Here is a 20,379-nt window from a genome sequence, read left to right as displayed (position 1 = left end):
GGCATGATTTCTCCCGTTGTGAGTTTCTGCAGGCCAATTGTTGTTTTTTGGTACGTTGGAATTGGTTTATTTCTCAATCTTTAAAAAGAGTCTTGTGACTGTTGTTTTCCTCTTGAGGAATATGTTGTTGTTTGTATCCTAACATGGCGCTTGATTTGTCCTGATGAATTTTATTCCCCAGTGAAGTCCCCATAGAGTTGATATTGAATTGATAGAATCGCGAGTAAGTTGTCTGGTTCCCCACTCAGAGTCTTTGTCACTTGTTGTGATATGGATTCCCCACAGAGTTTCCTCTTCTGATGAAAGATCTCCCCATTCAGGCAGCGTGTGATTCAGAGCAGTATTGATGTAGTCGTTCCCTGTAGGGTTGTCTCCCATTTGATATTGTGTTGATATAAAATTCCCCGCATCGTTGACTTGTGGATTTAAATTTTATATATATATCCCTCAGCTTGAAGGTGTGGATCCTCAACAAATCTCTCTTATCCTTAGCATGTTGGTTGATGTCCTCAACAATTCTTTCGTTCCTCAACGAAGTTTCCAAGCTGTATTTTTCTATTCTCCTAGAGAGTTTGAGCTTTAAGTAAGATCTTTTTTAATCATTTCTTATACCCTAGCAGTTGTTCCTCCTCTCCCGAGAGTCGAGTTTTAAAGTTGGATCTATTTTGATCCCCATGATTGCTATTGATACACACACACACACACACACAACCATACACACACACACACACAGACACACACACACACACACACACACACACACACACATACACACAAGGTGCTAATAATCCTTATGCTACTAATCTTACTTTGTTTTTAGTAACAACCCCTTGTTCATCAGACTTATTCTTATACACCCACTTTGTACCTATGACATTTACTCCTTCAGGTCTAGGAACCAGTTCCCATACTTCATTCCTCTTGAATTGACCTAACTCCTCCTGCATGGCATTGATCCAAAACTCATCATTCAAGGCTTCCTTGACATTATTAGGTTCAATCTTGGACACAAAGCAGCCATGTGAGATCATTTCCCTTGATCTAGTAGTGACCCCTTTATTTGGATCTCCTATAATGAGATCTTTGGGATGATCCTTCTGAACTCTGATGAAGGGTCCCTTGTTGATTTTGTCATCTTCAGGTTCAGCTTGAGGAGGTTCACTCTCTTTATTTTTGTCTGAGAAGTCAGTTGGGAAATCATTCAGAGGTGTCTCGACATCGTCTGTGACATCAGTCTATTGGTCATCAACCACAACATTGATAGATTCCATCATTACTTTAGTTCTGGAATTAAAGAATTTGTATGCTCTGCTGTTTGTTGAGTAGCCCAGAAATATTCCCTCATCACTTTTGGGATTTATCTTCCTTCTTTGTTCACTTTTAATTTTGATAACTTGACTTTCCTTTTCTCTTTGAAGTTTTAGACAAAGATCTTTGAAGACTTCAAACACATCAGATTTGTTTCTGATAAAGTTGATCCAGGTGTATCTGGAGAAGTCATCCACCACTACATATGCATACTTCTTCCCACCAAGGCTTTCCACCTGCATGGGTCCCATCAAATCCATATGGAGAGTTCCAAACCTTTAGAAGTGGTGTCATGTCTGAGTTTCTGGTGTGACATCCTTGTCTGACATTTTCCACAGACTTTTCTTTCATCAACCTTCAAGTTGGGAATTCTTCTAACAGCTTTAACAGATATAATCATCTTCATACCTTCAAGATGCAGATGACTCAATCTTTGATGCCATGTCTTCACTCCTTCTTCTTTGACTAAGGTACACTTTGAGGAATAACCAATTTGAGAATTCCACATGTAACAGTTGTCTTTGGACCTGACTCCTTTCATGATCACTTCACTTTCTTTGTTAGTAATCAGACATTCAGTTTTAGTGAAGTTAACATTTAGACCTTGGTCACACAGTTGACTGATGCTTATTAGCTTTGCAGTCAAGCCCTTCACAAGTAGGACATTGTAAAGATCAGGAACTCTAGGGCAGTCAAGCTTACCAATCCCCTTGATTTCACCCTTTGCTCCATCACCAAAGGTTACATAGCTCGTGGCATGAGGATGAAGGACAGTTAGCAGGTTTTTGTTTCCAGTCATGTGTCTGGAGCACCCACTGTCAAAATACCAATCTTCTTTGGCTGAAACTCTGAAGGAAGTGTGAGATATTAGACTTGTAACATTAGTCTTAGGAACCCATTGCTTTTTGTTGACAGGACTGTGATATTTGGGTTTAGGTTGATGGTGAGTCTGATGATGAACAGGGCTAGCATAACCATACAACTTATAACAGAAGCGCTTTGTGTGGCCAAATTTTCCACAGTAATGGCATCTCCATCTTTGGTGTTTCCCTTTCTGCTGTCTTCCCTTACGATGTTGTGACATATGATGTGACATCTCAGGTTTGCTTTTAATATGGCTGCACTTAGGTTTGGATTTAGGTTTGCCCCCAGTGTAACTGCACTCAGGCTTAGATTCGTTGAACCCAATGCCAGATTTGTCTCCTGTTATTTGTCCAGTCTGGAGAATCTTGTCTGAGGAGTCAGATCCATTGTTTAACATTCTTACATACTTGGTCATCTCTTCCAGTTTAGAATTCAAGAAAACAGCTTCAGTCTTTAACTTGGAGATGGTTTCCACATGTTCTGCCTTCTCATTCTCCAGCTGTGCTATCACTTTCTTCTGGCTATCAACTTGTTGACTCTTATCTAGTTTGGCATTCAGTAACACTACTTCAGTTTTTAATTTAGATATGGTTTCCAAGTGTTCAACTTTCTCATTCTCCAATTGAGTTATCACCTTCTTCTGGTTTTCAACCTGTTTACACACTTCTGCACTTCTGTGACACAACTTTCTGAAGGTAGTGGCCAACTCTTAAAAGGTTACTTCATCATCACTTGAGTCTTCATCAGAACCTCATCTTCCAGTCAAGGCAGTCACCAGATTTGCAGACTCTTCTGTTTCACTTTCATCAGACCAAGTTGCAGCAAGACTCCTCTTTTTTTTCTTGAGGTAGGTTCCACATTCAGTTCTAATGTGTCCATACCCATCACGTTCATGGCACTGAACTCCTTTTCCCTCTTTGGGATTTTCATCTGACCTTGTTCTTCTTCCAACATTGTTGGATTTACTGATGTCAGATGAGATGTTCTTGACATTTGCCTTGGATCTTACATCCATCTTTTTCAAAAGTTTGTTGAACTGTCTTCCCAACATTGCTACATCATTTTCTAGGTCTTCATCAACATCCTGACCACTTTCCTCCTCTTCCTCCTCAGTGTTTGACATGAAGGCTATGCTTTTGGCTTTCTTTTCTGATCCATCACATATTCCCATCTCAAATGTTTGGAGGGAACCAATTAGCTCATCAACTCTCATATTGGAGATGTCTTGAGACTCTTCTATGGTTGTCACCTTCATAGAAAATCTCTTAGGGAGTGACCTGAGTATTTTCCTTACTAATTTTTCATCTGACATCTTATCTCCCAGGGCTCTTGAGGCATTAGCAATTTCAAGGATACTCATATGAAATTCATGAACATTTTCATCTTCTTTAATCCTTAAATTTTCAAACTTGGTGGTGAGCAGCTGCAGTCTAGACATCTTCACTCTAGAGGTGCCTTCATGAGTGGTTTTGAGAATGTCCCAAGCATCTTTAGCCACCTCACAGTTGTTTATCAATCTGAAGATATTCTTGTCTACTCCATTGAATATAACATTCAATGCTTTAGAATTTCCAAGGGCTAGATCATCCTCCTCCTTGGTCCATTATTCTTCAGGCTTTTTACAGTTGTAGCTTCTCCTTCCTTAGCAACTACTGGATGTTCCCAGCCTATTAACACATCCTTCCAAGCCTTATTATCCAGAGATTTTAGGAAGGCTACCATTCGAGGTTTCTAGTAGTCAAAGTTGGATCCATCCAAAATAGGTGCCTGTGAACAAATCCTCCATCTCTCTCCATAGTACTAGAAAGTATCGTCCCTAGATCTCACCCAGAACCAGAGCAGGATGCCTGCTCTGATACCAATTGAAATTCTGGTATCAGATATGAGATGTCGAAGGTAATGTCACGACACTAATATCTGAATAATACAAACATGATAAAGATAAAGAATAGTAATGCAAGAGACACAAGCAATTGTTAACTCAGTTCGGTGCAACTCACCTACGTCTGGGGGCTACCAAGCTAGGAAGGAAATCCACTAAATAGAATCAGTTCAAAGACTCTCAGTAAACTACACAAGTTATAGTCTTTTTCACCTAATCTCTACCCGTATGATTTCTACGTAAGAACTCTTAGATATGAGATCCCACTCACTCCCCCTCAATCACACCAGTGATATTAAACAAGAATTACTTATGAAAAGAAGACACTCTTCAAAGACACACACTTGATCTTACTTAGCAGCTTCAATCAAGTAGACACACACTCATGCTTAAAAGCTTAGAGTGACAAATTACAACTCAAAAATCAGACCAATTCAATCATCTATGGATGAATTAAATGGCTTACAAGTCACACGACCACACAAGACTAAAACCCTTATTCTCTCTCAATATTTTGTTCTGTATTTCTTGTGTATCAAATCAGGTTTTCCATGTCCTTTTTATAGAAGCATTCAGCTGGGCTTGGACATCATAAAACCCTAAAACTATTTTCCACTCATATCTTCTCATGACAGTTGATTAGATCTCTTTGGAAAACAAGTTTAATCACGTTGTAATTACTGATTGATAGCGTGTTCAATTAACTTATCAATCAGACTGAATGTTTTGTGTACAGATGTCATGACAAAGGGTCTGACATCCTGGAACAATCCTGCATAATTCCATTTTAAATATCCAACAGGTACATTATATCAGATGTCATGACATCGGGTATGACATCCTGAAATAATCCTGCATAATTATATTTTAAACCTCCAGCAGGTACAAGATATCTTATGTTAAGGCATCACATGTAACATCTTGTGAACACTCTTTGTTTTACCAAAATTGCTGCCAACACTTAGAGCCAACATTTCCCTAGCAGGCTATTCTTACCCAGTAACCGATAATGGATATTCCTCAGTTTCCTCTGCGAGTCACCCTTGATATGTTTACCTCAACCGGTAACGGATGTCCCTCTATTCGAGTGTATTATCTTCCTACCAAGTAATAGGTGGTAGATATATATCTCTTTTACTCCTGTGTTGAAGTTTTTCTACCTCAGTTGAGTATGGATTCGTATTTCTTTGTGAAATTGAATTTCCTTTTGTTTGGGTATTTCAGCTTCATTATGATTTACGCCTTTCCCCAGTGGTTGTTTCTTGCTGTATTGGTTTTATTCCGATACATGCAGATTCTTTTTCCCCAGTCCAAGTCTTTCCATTGATTTATTTTCATGGAAATCCCCTCGTGTCTCCAGTAGTCTTTTAAGTCGTAGCCTGGCCTACGTATAACTTTTATCCCTAGAGTCTTTGTCCCCTCAATGAGTTTTCCTTATGGAATGCATTGTGCTCTTGTGGATTTTCAGTCTCTCTGGATTCTTTTCCTTTGTGGCATATATCCCCCCGAAATATTATTTTTGCATTCATATCATATGCATCATGAGGTCTCTCAGGGACAAAAATTTATTTCTTGATCTTGTTATTTAAGTTCATTCTAGTGTGTTGATACAAAGATTTTAACCTTCACATCCCTGGATAGAATGACCCTAAATAGAGGCAGTTGTAAGACCCTAATTTTGACCCCTAAGATCCCTCATGCCATTTCATAGCATTACATTGGCATTGGGGTCACAACTTGGTATCCTTCTCACCTTTCATTCATTGGGTTTGCATTGGGAGAGATCACCAAGCATATTTGATTGTATCATCCTTTATTTTTCTTTATTTACTAACCAAAATACCAAAAATATGTCTAGTGTAGCTTTGTTTCTTTTGTAGGTAGTGTGTGTACCCACTTGTGCCTCATCAAGCTCACAACTAGGGTTTCATACCCTCAATGCAAGGGATCAAGTTAGAAAAGGTCCACATTAGTTCTAAGCATCATATATGGATCCCTATGTTCTTTATTTGACATTTTTATCAAGAATTCATCAAGAGTTTGAAGCTTGTTTGTCAAGGTAGCCCTAATTCATCTGGGTATCTTGTGTGTCTTCCTCAACAAGTTTCTTCAACATTTAGTCAAATATATTATGGGATACTTCATTTGACATCATCATAAGCATATGTGATCCTCCATGAGCCCCAAATAGGAAGAGATCTTCAAGTTTGCAAGTTGGTTCAAGGAGGTTGACCAAAAAAGTCAACTAATCAAATATAGGGTTCCCTAGACCCTATCTCCTACAATTTTTATTATATGAAAATTATTCCAAGAGAAAAGTTACTCTTTACGACATTAAAAACAACTTTAATGTTGGAATCAAGAGCTAACTTTTCTTGGAAAGTCATTTTTAATGTGAAAGATTATAGGTCATTTTCTTTGTGCCCTAGATAGAAGGTCAACTTCCGAGAACCATAACTTACTCAATTTTTATTATATGAATATGATCCAAGTTTCATGATCAATTTCAAGATGTCTTCTTAAACGTTTCTTCTTTAAGAAATGTCAAATTCCACTTTCAAGAGCATGTGCCATGAGGAAAGATTATAGGTCCATTTTGGTCTTCATCACTGAACAAGCATTTTTCCTCAACTTCTAAAATCCATAACTCTATAATGCAAGCTCCAAATCGTGTCAAATATGTGACCAAATTGAATATGATTGAAACCTTTACAAATTTTAAGAAGGAACCAAAGTCATTTGAAGCTCATAGAAAAAGTTATTCAAGGTGGAAAAAGGGGTCATTTCACTTTTAACTTAGAAAATTTTCTAGTATGTTTGATTCCTCCAACTTCAAGGTCAGAATTCATCATGTTCCAAGATACAAATGGAAAAAGTCCCAACATAAAAGTTGTTCCTCATTACAGTATATTTCTAAAGAGTCCAAGATCATTCCATTTGGAAAATATTTGAAGGGGTTGCGCATAGCTTCTTTGCATGGCTCAATTTTGCAACTTTTGAACTCAAATGTTGAACACTTTTGCATGGCTTCATGTTATGATCTCAGTATCATTTGCGCACTAATTTGGACTGATTGCAATGATCATTTGGGCCTAAACACATGCCCATGAACCCATGCACATCAATTAATATTTTTGGGTTCAAATTTCAAATGGTGTGGAAATGAATTGCATTGCCTATAAATTGAATTCCATAGGCTCAGAATGAAGAAGAACCCTTGACCAAGTTGTGCCAAGCAATCCCATATCAATACTTGAGAGAATACCTTGAAGATTTCATTGAAATCGAGCTTCTAGTTCAACTTTTATTTCTGAACTAGAACTCCAAGGATTCAAAGCCTTTTTTATTCTAATCATCTCCTGCAAGCAAAAGGAAGCAAGGCCAAGTGGAATTGCAACAAGATCGAGCCTCATCACTGCAACCCGAAGGTGAATTTTCCTGAATTTCAACTCTTCGATTCTCTTTCATTTCTTAATATTTTTGCTTGTTTTGTGGTCTCCTAAAGCCCTACCAATCTAGGCATTGATATTGAGTTGCTTTGAGGTTGAATGAAGCAACTCAGTTTTGGAACCTCAATTTTCAACTCCACATTTCTCATTATAGAGTGAGAGTTGGAAAATTTGGAGGTCATATTTGGAATCCTCATGATTTTCCTTTTAAATTAATGTATGCTCCATTTATTTTGGTGATATTTTTGTTGGACTAGTTCGATGAGTATGGCCGGAGAAGATGATCGGAGTTAGGGCTCCAGTGGTGTGCTGGCTCAGTCCAAACCATTTGATCTTGTTTCCACGTTCTAATCTGGGCACTTGATTCTGAATATCACATGTACATGCATGTTGACTGATGACCATGGTGGATGTTATGCGCGTGGCCATCAGATCTGCCACCTCAATTAATGAGGGAAATCTGATGGCCCTTATTTTTTCTGATTTAATTATATTCCAATTTAATTTTTTAAATAGCATTTTCTCATTTAATTCACTATAATTTCAATTTTAATCCAAAAACTATTGGACTTTCACCAAAATTTCACAAATAGTTTCATCTTCCATTTTCTAAATTAAAATTAATTTTTGGGTTGAGTTTGATATTTTTAGTGAATTTTGTGATTTTTGACTTGTTTTTAATTGATTTTAAATACTTCTGACTTTCAAAAATTGAAAAAAAAACAGTCAAAGGTCCTTTGACCTTGTTTGACCTATGATAAATCCCTTGGCCATTTATTTGGTGATTTGAAGGGATTTGAGGTTTTTCCCCTTTTAAAATGTATTTTCTTCATTTAAAAATTGATTTAAATTGTTTTAATTGCTTTAATATTTTGTTGAGCTATTTTATTTGACTTTGTGTTGACTCAACTTCAGTTTGGCCTTGATCTTGGTTGAATTGTACATTAATTTGATCAATACCATTGGATTTAGGGGGTTGATGAAGTTTGAACTCCATCCCTCCAAATTAATGGATGGTATTGATTAAGTGAGGTTCATCCCTTGATCAATTTGGGATCTCTTTCAACTCATATCTTCATACTTATGAGTGGATGGTTGTGTGTTCTCCAAAAAATGACTTAAAAACAATCTTTTCTTCTTCCACTAACATTCACTAACATCTTTTTATTGTTGACTTTATTGTTAATGTCATTTACTTTAATGCAATTTAAATTCTTGGACTTTATCATTCATTATCATTTACATTCATACAAGTTGTTTATGTTTCAGTCATTTTCACTTTGCTCACTTGAGCCATATTTTGTGCTTATATTATATTGTGTTCTTGTGATCTTGTTTTGTTTATGGTCTTAGGACCTTAAAACACTTAATAAACAATAAAAACCCTAAAAAAATACATTGGTGGACTGTTGGACCTCTGTCTGTGACATGATCTGAACTTTTGGATTTAGAGTAGGCAACATCCCTCTGCTTTGGAAGGACTTGGCCAATGCCATTAATCTGAGATCTTATCTTGGCCAATGTCATTCATCTGATACAAGCCTTGAGAGACTCCTTTGGTTTATCTTTTATACACTTTGTCTCTGTGCTTAAGTTGTTATTTTGATCTTATTGTTTCTATCTGATGCTTTCTCTTTGAGTATGTTTCAAGGGATATTTCATATGATACATCTAAAGGACATTGAAGACTGCTTGCTTTGGAGTGCTTACTTGGATGTTTGGTTATCTTTATTTGATGCCATTGGTCTTCTTATCAATTGCTTGGATGATTATGATTGTTGCTTTCTTGACAATCCAAAGGAAATGGATTTCTATCTGACAATATTGTCTTGTGGATACTTCCCATTGATTAGATTTTTTCAACTCTAAAATTTTAAATCTTGTCTAGGATAGTCTCTTCATCTCCTTCTACTTCTTTAATTTCAAAATCTCTCCCTCACTTTCAAAAACTTCTTTGCTTTTTTTTTACAACTTAGACTTATTTTAATGAGTAGAAACCTTGGCCTTGTGCCATTGATTTTCAAAAGATTTTTCTTAAGCAAACTTGTAATTGAACTTAATCATATTGACTTTATATTCAAAAAAAGACAAAAAAAAAGAACTTGCAACCTCATCTAATCCTTTTGGCCATTTTATGCATTTTGCTTTTAAACTTTTCAAAAGAGAGCATTTAGATTTGAGTTATCTTTGGTTGAGATATAATTTTCCCATTCCATGATATATTGAGTGTAAGTCTTTCCATTTATTAGGGGTTAGTGGCATACTTAATGATTGAATCCAAGGTGGGTCCCTCCCTCTTAAATGTTGTAAAGCCCTCATTATCTATGGATGTTTGATTTAGTATTCTCCCGTTGATAACAAAAGATCTTTAAGCTTTTATTAAATTCAATCTACCCATCTTTGAAATTTTTACCACGAACTACGAGGTTTTGATCCCTCATTTTATGTTGGTACGTAGGCATAAGACCGAAGGTCTTGTCAAACACAAAAATTGTAAATAATTAATTCATTTCTTATCCCATCATTCTATTTGTTAGCAAACATCTTTTTCAACTAAAACACTTTCACACAAAAAGGGCTCCTTATGAGTACCTAGGACACTTTGGGTGCTAATACCTTCACTCTGTGTAACCAACCCCCTTACCTGTAATCTCTGATATTTTATTAGTTTTGATTTGAAAACTTCTAATCTTTGGGTTTTTTTTTCGTACTTTTCCCTTTTCCTTTGGAAACAATAAAATCACGGTGACGACTCTAGTCTTATTGATGTTGAGCTAACCAATAGCTCAGTGGTCATGAATTTACTTCTACACAAAGCAGTTAAACTCCCTTTTTAAAATTGAAAGATAAACTCTTGTACCATATGATGAGGCAACAAAAGTTGAATGTAAGCTAGCTATCTTGACTGAATAGTGGTAGCATGACTGGTAACATGAGTATAACACAACACACACACACACACACACGATTGATACCAGGGCTAAGTCGTGTCAATTTTGAAAACATTCCTCTGAGATGAGTTATGATAGTAACGGTGGTTATTGGATGATTTAATTTATGTGTTGTTAACTATCGCATCACCTGAGGGCAAGTAATGATTCAAGTTTGGGGGTGTCATAACCCACATTTTGTGAGTTATTATACAATCTAATCTCTTGTTTAACACTAGTAGAATTATCATTTTATTTATGTTTTAATGCATCATAGATGGTTCTGTAGTTTTTAGCTTGGAGCATAATATGTGCTCTCTTTTGTAGTGTTAATGTGCTTGTTGCTTGTTTTAGTAATATTCTGATGAGATGAGGCAAGACAATTGAGGGCATGACCTGGGAGTTCAAGATGGAAAAAAATGAAGTCAGTTAAGAGATGAAATGAAAAACCATCTGAATCCCTATGGCATACATGGATAAGGAGTTGCATTGGGAAGGAATATTTGTCAGTGTGTTGGTAGAGCACCCTCAAGCTAAGTGGATAAGACTAATGGCGTTAGAAGACAAAAAAGGTACAAAAGTACATCCTTAAAAGAGTGTGTCATGCAGATAGGACAACACTGTCTGCACCTCTGATATAGCAGATTACCATGCTACACCTTGTCCCCAACTACTGCCTTTGTACCTTATTCCTTGTACACAAAGTTGAAGGAAGTAATGGACTGTTCTGATTTGATATTTGGGCTTGATGTGATCCTACAAAGGCCCATGATCTAAGAGAAGAGAGAAAGAAACCATAGTTGTAGGATATAAATATGCAATATTGAAGAGTTGATAGAGAGTTCAACACTTTAGAGAAAAACAAAGTGAATATTGTTGTAAGAAAGAATGGAGAGAAAAGAGAGTTTCTTATTCTCATCCCTTATAGTGGTGACAGTTGAAGCCTGACACGACTGAAGTCATCACTTGCTAGTTATCCACAACGAGGAAGCTTCACGTTAATTTTAGGTTTCTATTTATTTTTTATCTCTTGTTAAGAATGTTTTCTTTAAGAACCAGTTTTGTAAGTTGTACACAGCTAATCATGAACTAAACCTTTTATTTACTGAGCAATGAGAAATTAATTTGAAGTTGGTTTTATGTTAAAATGATGTGTTGTTTAGTGACTTGTTTTATTATGTGGTAACATATTTAAATCTATTTTTTTTGAATTATCAACTTAGGAAACTATAAAAGTTTGTTGTTGTGAGAGATCCAACAACAAGTGGTTGCATAATAAAAGTAGTTGCACGAGTAGTATAGAGATATTCACTCACTTAGTTTTCTTAGAGATAAGAAACTACAACTATAAATTAATTTTAGGAGATAAGAAGACGTATCCTAGGGTTATAAGTGAGACTTAGAGACTTGTTCCCTTGCACTTGTATGCATGCTTTTGAGGTTGTAGAAATACACTCTTAGATCACTCACGGGCATTTTCTGGCACGACACTTCATATCATATACACATAATTAATTAATACATATTAATGAATCACAACTCAACATACACTCTCTTGATATATTCACAACCCTCTCTCGCAATATTAATTTACTGATTTGAGAAACACTAAACTTGTGACAACCTATTATTATTTTTACTCTTGCTCATGCTTAATATCTATAGATAGTTGCTTATAAAATTAACCTAAGTTACTTCCACTCCCTGTGGGTAAAATATCCTTACTTTTTTTATCACTTGCTACTTATAACGAACATGTATACTTGCATGTAACACAATTTCAGTCAAAAGTTTGAATGTGTTTGACTGTTTTTAGGGTTGTAAGACGAGTATTTGGACTTGCAAGCTATTACGGCTTAGGTCTAATACTCGAGACTATGATTGGATATTACACCCAAGTAGTCTTTTTAATCCATTTTTGTTGTGAAAAGGTTTTAAATATTTTCAAGTGTTTTAAGTGGAAGACGAATACTTTGGACTTGCAAGCTATTACGACTTGAGTCTAGTATTCAAGACTATGATTGGACATTACACCCAAGTAGCCTTTTTCTTCCAATTTATTGTGAAAATAATTCAATTTCTAAGATAAAAATAATTATTTAACTTAATGTTTATTTTTGTGACAACATCAAAAATAATTCGAGAAAAAAATAAAAAATATCATGCATATAAAAATAATAGAGAAATAGAAATAAAAATGGGCTACAAAAATAAGAATCACAAAAGATTGGCCCAAGGCCCAAATATACACTAACCCTAATTATATAACAAAAAAATAATAAATGGACAAAGCTATAACATGGGGAAGTCACCCCATTCAAAATTATGATTTATATTTTAGAAAAAATGTATGTTAACTTAATTAATATAATTAACTAGATGTTGACTTTTTCAAAATAAAAAAAAACAAATTCATAGCCAAATGAAAAAAAATCTCTTCATTCACGTTAAAACCCAATTGAGTAGAAACCAAGATTTAGCTCTCTTGTTAAAAGAAAAACCGAAAAAAAAACTCACATTCTCCCTTTCATGAAACAACAACTATCAACATCAAATAACATTTTCAATTTTAGAAAATTTGGCAAAAATGAAACAGAATAAAAAATCAGTCGAAGCAAAATATAAAAGGGAAAAGATGTCGACCAACTATTTGACATGATGGTTGATTCAATGGTTTCGCAAATTTGTTGCGTATGTAGCAATTTTTTATGATGGTGTGGCAACCGAGGGACGTGATTCTAATAGCAGTATGTGGTTGTGGCTTCGCAAAAAATAGAGCAACTTTGTGTGCGTTTGGTTTCTATTTTCAATCTGAGCTATTGTTGTTTTCGACTTTGTGGAGAGTCTCTTCTCACTCTCTATTTCATTTTATTTTCATATTTGTTTCTTGGTTTATGTTTATATGTTGTGATAATGGCGAAGGTGTGAATTCGGTTGAAGGTAAGGTTTGTTGATCGAATGGTTGTTGTTATGGAGTTTTACATGTAGAGATGTAATGATTAAGTGTTTTTTATAGTGGTTATAAGGGTATTGTAGCAAGTTGTGTAAGTGTGTTTATGGTGTGTTACTGGTTTTTGTTGTGAAGGAGAAGAGTGTTTGAGGTGTTTATAAGGTTTATGTAGGGAGTGTGTTTGGAGTGACTATGAGGTTATATGATGTTGATTCTGTTTTGTGTAAATGAGGATGGTGTAGTAATGAAGTTTGGGGGATGGAAGAAGGAAGAAGGTGGGGGAAGTTCACGCATGAACAATGAGGTGGAAGGAGTTTATTGTTGTGTATGAAGTGAAAAAGGCGCTAACATTTTTAACTACATGGATGACATTAATGGTGTAAGTTGAATAAGGAAGGTTTATGTTGGTTAGAATGTTTGTGAAAATAAGAGTATAATGTGAGTTGCATGAAAGAAAAAAATATGACGGTCTCTGGGTGTGAAAATGAGCTTAGTGAAGATAAGAGTGGCTAGAAGTCATGTTTTTCTTTCTAAAGCTCTTTCTTAGTTTTCCTTTTCAAATTTTTTCCATGCTCAGTTTCAAGAATTCAATGGGGCGACTGTTATTGGTTAGTTTCCCATTTTCTTCCATTGGTCACTATCACTATTTATATTGCAAACCAGGGCTACAATTTTAATTAAAATCCCTAAAACACCTTAGATATTTCCTCTAGATATTTTTGTGATTAAAATGAGTTTAAACAATTAAATGAAACAAAATTCTAATAAAAATCAAATGACTATGTATTTATCTCTATTTATTTTTTCTTAATATTTTGAATAAAAAATAAAAATAAAAGAAATTAAAATGAATAAAAAGGAGGCACAAAAATGCGTAAAAAAATAAAATGAACGCGTTAAAATGTTCTACGTGAAATAAAGTTTTATAAACTGGATAGATGCGGATCAAATCTCGCAGTAAAAAGTACCAGGTTAAAAAGGCTCACGTTGATCAAAATGTGACCTTCCAAAGAGTCAAAAAATTTAAGCGAACTCGTTGGGCTAAATCATGCGAGTCGTAGATCAATAAAATAGACAGCTGCAGGCCCGATCTCGAAATTTTTGCCCGCTAATTTTACACGCATTTGAAGATTGATTTAACGGGTTTGTCTATAGAACCGGAATTTTATTCTGGTAGACTTTTTAAGCTTTATGCTTACATGAATGCATGTTATGATAGGAAGCTGATGAAAATAGCATAATGAATGAATGAATTTATTGATCTAAGGGAAAAATTGGGGTATGATAGATAGGAAGACATAAACATAACTAAGCAAGCTACTCCGAATCATCATCATCATCATTTCTGAACACCCCAAAGGGCATGTGAGATCAAATTTTAGTGAACATTTAGCCTAGAGCATTCATTTTTTATCATCATTTTTATGCCTCTTCATCATCTTTTTGAGGAGAGCTTCAAATGGATTAGTTATTGGAATTTCAAAATCAAAATCTTCTTTGATATCTATTCCCATTTGGTTTAACGTGCTATTTCCTATCCTAGTGTATTTTTGGTTTGCTTCCTCTCCCTCAAAGTTGAATTCGATGTGTTCCAAAAAAATTGTTACCAACCCACCATATGGTCATCCCATATCCATAGCCTTGATGTCAATCATGCGAACTATTACAATTCTATCCCAATTTGTTTCCAATCTATTTGTAATTTTCTAGATCGCGGTGACCTTGATCTTATATAATTTCCCAAAATTATGTTTCTTTTGAGCAAGGATATGTGAGACCACATGATGTGTACGATGAATATTAGGTAATACTTCCATCACGTTAAAAGCGGTACAGATGATAGAATCAGGATCAAGAAGGAAATAAATAGTAGCAGGAAAATAATAATATTTGATACCTTCAATTTTTCGTTATGAGGAAGGGAGATTGCAGATCTTAGTGAGTTCTTGAAGGGTCATATATATTTAGTGCTTCTTTACTTTGCTAGTGATGATTCCTCCAACATATCTTAGGTTAGAGTAAAACATAATCAAGTATGCTTGATACACTTCATATGGGACATTACAGATGAAACTCTTGAAATATGCCTCTTCAAACCACTTTAGAAAATCACAATCCTTGAAAATGTCTCTATCATGTGATAATATTTGAAGATCTTCCTTCTTTCAAAATCTCGGTTGAACCAAGCCTCTTGCTCTTTAGACGAAAATATTTATAAGGAGTAACCAAAATTTGAAGACTTTTCAGAGTTTTTATTCTCTTGGGAGCCATTGATGATGATGATAATTACAAGAGAAAAATCATACATAAGAAGAAAAATTCAAGAGAGGGATGAAAAATGAGGGATGAGGTGATACTTGTTTATATTAATTGGATTTAATTGATTATTTTTCCTTAATAATTGATTACGGAATTAGTTCAGTGATTCCCTTATGATTTAATTGTGGGCGGCACGCTCTGATCAATGAAATAATTGATTATTCTCTATGTCTAATCGATTATGGGGAACAAAAATTTGAATTTTGAATTTCAATTTTCCCTAGTCGACTATGCCTTATGTATAAGAAATTATTAATTATTTTTTAGCTTCTCTTGTTCCTTTTGGGTCTTGGTTTGACATTGAGCCTTGGAAAACTTCTTTTGTCACCTTTTTGCTTTCAATTGGCATCCATTTGCTTGAGAAACATCTTACACTCCACTGAAATGTTAGTAGGGATAATTTTAAATGACTAGACATGTAAGAAACCACTTTATAAAGGATCAATCAAAGTTTTCCAAATTTTTAACCTATATTTAGTGTACTACCTCAAAACCTCAAGAAACCTTGAGAAAAACTCCCTATCAAGAGGGTCGACAAACAAACATGAAAAGTCCATCTCTTTGGATTAGTAAATACGAGATCTCGAAAAATATAAACTAATATAGTTACCAATAATTGTTGGATCCAAAATCATTTGGACTAATAAGACTATTGAGAACCACCTTCAATACCAACAAACAACTAGGTAGAAAATAACTTGTTGAACACCACCTTCGATGCTAACACACTGTTGAGCATTACCATAAATGCTAGTAACATGAACGAGCACCACCATCAATGATTTAACAAAAAAGTAATGAACATCACCATTAATTCTTGTTGATCACTACCATTAATGCTAACAAAACATATTATTGAGCCTCATCACTGATGCTAACAACAAACACCACTAAGATAACCATAGACCAACAAACTTCTTTGTATATGCTTTGAAAAATGTTATCGAACTTTTCCAATGAGTCTCTTGAAAGTTGCAAAGAACTTCCTATAAAACAGAATTAGATTTTCACCTTTGATACCGAAATCTTTTTGAGTCAGGGTGCATTAGTGGCTCTAAGAGGTCTAGAGTTATTCCCTTTATACCATCTTAGTTTATCATAGAAAAAAGGATCTAAATGACCATATTTATTACAAAAATAGCATTCATAAACAAGTTATTTCAATTTCTTTTGTTTTTAGTTATCTTAACAAATGATCTATCTAGGTTAAATCTTACTCCATTTTTATCATAGTAGTGATTTTTTTATAGGATTAAATCAAGATTTTATTTCCCCTTGATAAATTTACTTATTGTTTAATACAAATCTTCTAGAGAATACATGGTGCATGAATCACATTTAGCTTATTTTAAGGATTCGTCTCTTATGCTAGCAATTCATCACAAAGAATCTTATTGATATTTTCCAAGAATTCGGCATAATCCTTAAGATCATTAATTTTCTTCTCTAGCTTCTCAATTTCCTTAGAAATCTTAACACCGAGCTTAACAAAATGATTATGAGATAGAAAAGTTACCCCAGAGTCATCTTCCTTTAAAGCATTAATGCATACGTGATCAGTTTCACTCTTTTTGTCTAATGAAACGCCAACATTTTAGAGGTTTAGTATAATGAAGTGACCTACTCCTCTCCCCAAGAATTATTTCTTAAGATTTTCCATTATCTTGTGAGCTCTTAACAGGATATGCCCACGAAACTCCTTATGCAAGGATTGGAGTTTTTCAACGGCTAACTTCCCAACCAAAATGGGGTTTTAACTACAGAAACATCCATAACCAATTGAGAGATTTTTGACAGTAGACTAAGCTTACAAACCAATTGAGAGTTTTTAACATATGGATAAGCTCCCAAACTAACTGAGAGTTTTAAGTACAAAGACCTCCCAAACCAAACAGAGCTTTTACTTGGTTTATCACAACAACCAAATGAGATATTTTTACTTTGTTTAGATTATAACCAAAAAAGCTTTCTCCCAATGAGAAATTACAATTATGCTTTTAACCTAGACCAGACTACCTCACAGATAAAAAGATTTCACTCTCAAAAGCACTAAGGAAAATATGAGAAAATAAAAGAGAAAGAAGAGAGTTAGAGAAAGGTATCTCAAATATATTTTCTAGTGTGTTCAAAATGAGCCTTCTATTTATAGGACAAAAGGTGGCTAAAAGATAGAAATAATCCATATACTTTTCAATGTTGATAATTGATTATGCACATTCAATAATCGATTATCAAACCCAAACATCAAAGGTTTTGATTCTAAGTTGTTTCCATCCAATCATTAAGGGACTTCTACAACAATTGACATTTTCCATCATTGTTCATCCTCATATCAGATACTTCATAAATATTGTATGCTTTAGAAGTATAACATTGCTTTGCACAATTTCATTAATAATCTTCAAATTTCTGACTTGTAAAGCATACCTACAAAACACTAAGGTTTCACCTTCAGTGCCCATAATTTATTAGGCCAAAATGAAATATTCCGAGAAGATCTAAGGTGGTTGGTTACCTTTAGATCTTTGCAATTTATCAAAACAAAAAAAAGGTTCTAAATGTCCTATTCTCTTACATTGTGTGCACTTATAAACCTGACACCTCTTTTCCTTATGATCTATACCTTTCCTAGGTTTTTTATCCTTTTATATCCTAGGCAAAAAAAATTTTTGAAGAATATTTGACATGATAATATCAGGTCAACCTTTTCTTTCCCTTGGGTAAACTTTCCTAGAGTTTCACGAAGATCATATACTTGTTCTACAAGTGAGTCACAATGCTTACATTCTCCTTTGGAATTTCTAAGCTTCGTTATTTGTATCTTAAATGATTCATTTATTTATTTGAGATGTATTAGAGATTCCTTAAAACCTAGGATGCATTCCCTTATTTATAATTTCCTTCCACTAATTGACCTATCATTATAGACATTTGATCATAAGATGGTTGATACCTAGAATATTATTTTCCTTGTAGGATTTCTTTAAGCATAATTCATCTTCTTTGTTGGAAGTTGATCCTTTCACATTTCTCCCTGAGGTTAATGTCTCTCCTCCTTCTCTTTGTTCAGGTATTAAATAAATTATTCTTATTCTTCTTTGTCGTTCCTTGAACTAAAGGATCCTTCATTGGATGTTGAATCTTTTAAGGATCATTCAACAATTGAGTATTTTATTTCGAATGAATCTACCAGAGTTGTATGATAGGAGTATGGAAGTTAATGATTCTTTGGTTTTTGCTTCTTCAACTTTGAATAGTTGAACTAGTTTGTTTAACTTCTATATAATTTCCATACTTTTTGATGTTTCCTGAAATTCATGAAGGCTCCCATCTTTTGATTTAATATTTGGATTAATCTTCCAATTCCAAACTCTTAGATATTTGTTATTGATACAATTGCCAACATACTTCCCAATACTCAGATGCTTTGAAAAACATTTGAGAGTGATATCTTCATCTTCTTCGCCTCGTGTTTTCTTCTTCTCTTGTTAGATACTTGGAAGAGCTACATATATCATTTCAAGAGTATCCCACGTTTTCTTAGTGGTTTTAAAATGATGAACATAAAAATTTTTACTATCATCTAGAGACATTGTTATAAAGTTCTTGGTTTTAAAATCTATGTCAAGTTTTCTCTTTTTCTCTTTTATCCAAAGGGAGTTAGGTTTATCTACTACTTCATCATTTACTTGATGAATGGGGATAAACAGACCATTGATTAATGTTTTTCACAATTAACGAATTATACTTTGAAGAAAAGTTTTAAACCTAGATTGCCAAATATTAAATTTTCTATCATTAAAAAGGGTTGGTGTGTTTATAAAAGGTTTCTTGTCAGAAGTCGTCTTCCTCCTGAGATGATTAGTCCTTAAACAAGAGTTAGACTTTGATGCCAATTGTTGGACATGTGACTTCATACACAAGAGGGGGGTGAATTGCGTGGTTCAGAAAAACTTCGTTTTGTAAAACGTTTTGGAATGTAGTCCGAGTTTAAAAACATTTTGAAAATGTTAAAATGTTAAAATGTTTAAGCAACGAAAAATAATTGCAGAAAGTAAATAGCATAAAATAAAAAGTTAATGGAAAGAAAGAACACCAAAAAATTTAGAGGTATTGTCAATTCAAGAAAGCAACCTACTCATCTTCTAAAGAATTGATCTTAAGAATGTCCAATAAACTTTGAGAGTTTTTAATAAGTAATGCTCGCGAACCCCCTTATATCAGGAAAATGGTTGACTTCCAATAAGAACAACAAGACTCTGGAATTCAGTAGTTTAAGACTTCTCTTCCAAACAGTGGATTAAAGCGGTTAGTCTTCTTTTCTCAAACGGTAGATCGAAAGGGTTAGTCTTCTTTCCACAACAACCTTTGAGCAGTTACTCTTGAAGCTTCTAAATGATCTTTGTAAGATTTTACCAAAGGTTGAGGTCACAAAGCTTAAACCTTATTTTACACGGGCTAACCAATAACCTAGGATATTTTAATACCAGGCCAATCTCGAACCTTATCCAAGATTTTAATATTAGGCTAATCTCGAACCCAACCTTGGTTTTACCACAGGCTAACCAAGCACCTATGAGATTTTACCAAGGGATAATATCGAACCTATCAAGCTTTTAATCACAGACTGAGCTTAAACCTAAACAAAGTCTTGATCACACAATCCCAAACCAAGAG

The sequence above is a fragment of the Lathyrus oleraceus genome, chromosome 7 (genome assembly GCF_024323335.1).
Source record: "Lathyrus oleraceus cultivar Zhongwan6 chromosome 7, CAAS_Psat_ZW6_1.0, whole genome shotgun sequence".
NCBI classification, from domain to species: domain Eukaryota; kingdom Viridiplantae; phylum Streptophyta; class Magnoliopsida; order Fabales; family Fabaceae; genus Lathyrus; species Lathyrus oleraceus.
Note: the sequence above shows the minus strand (reverse complement) of the source record.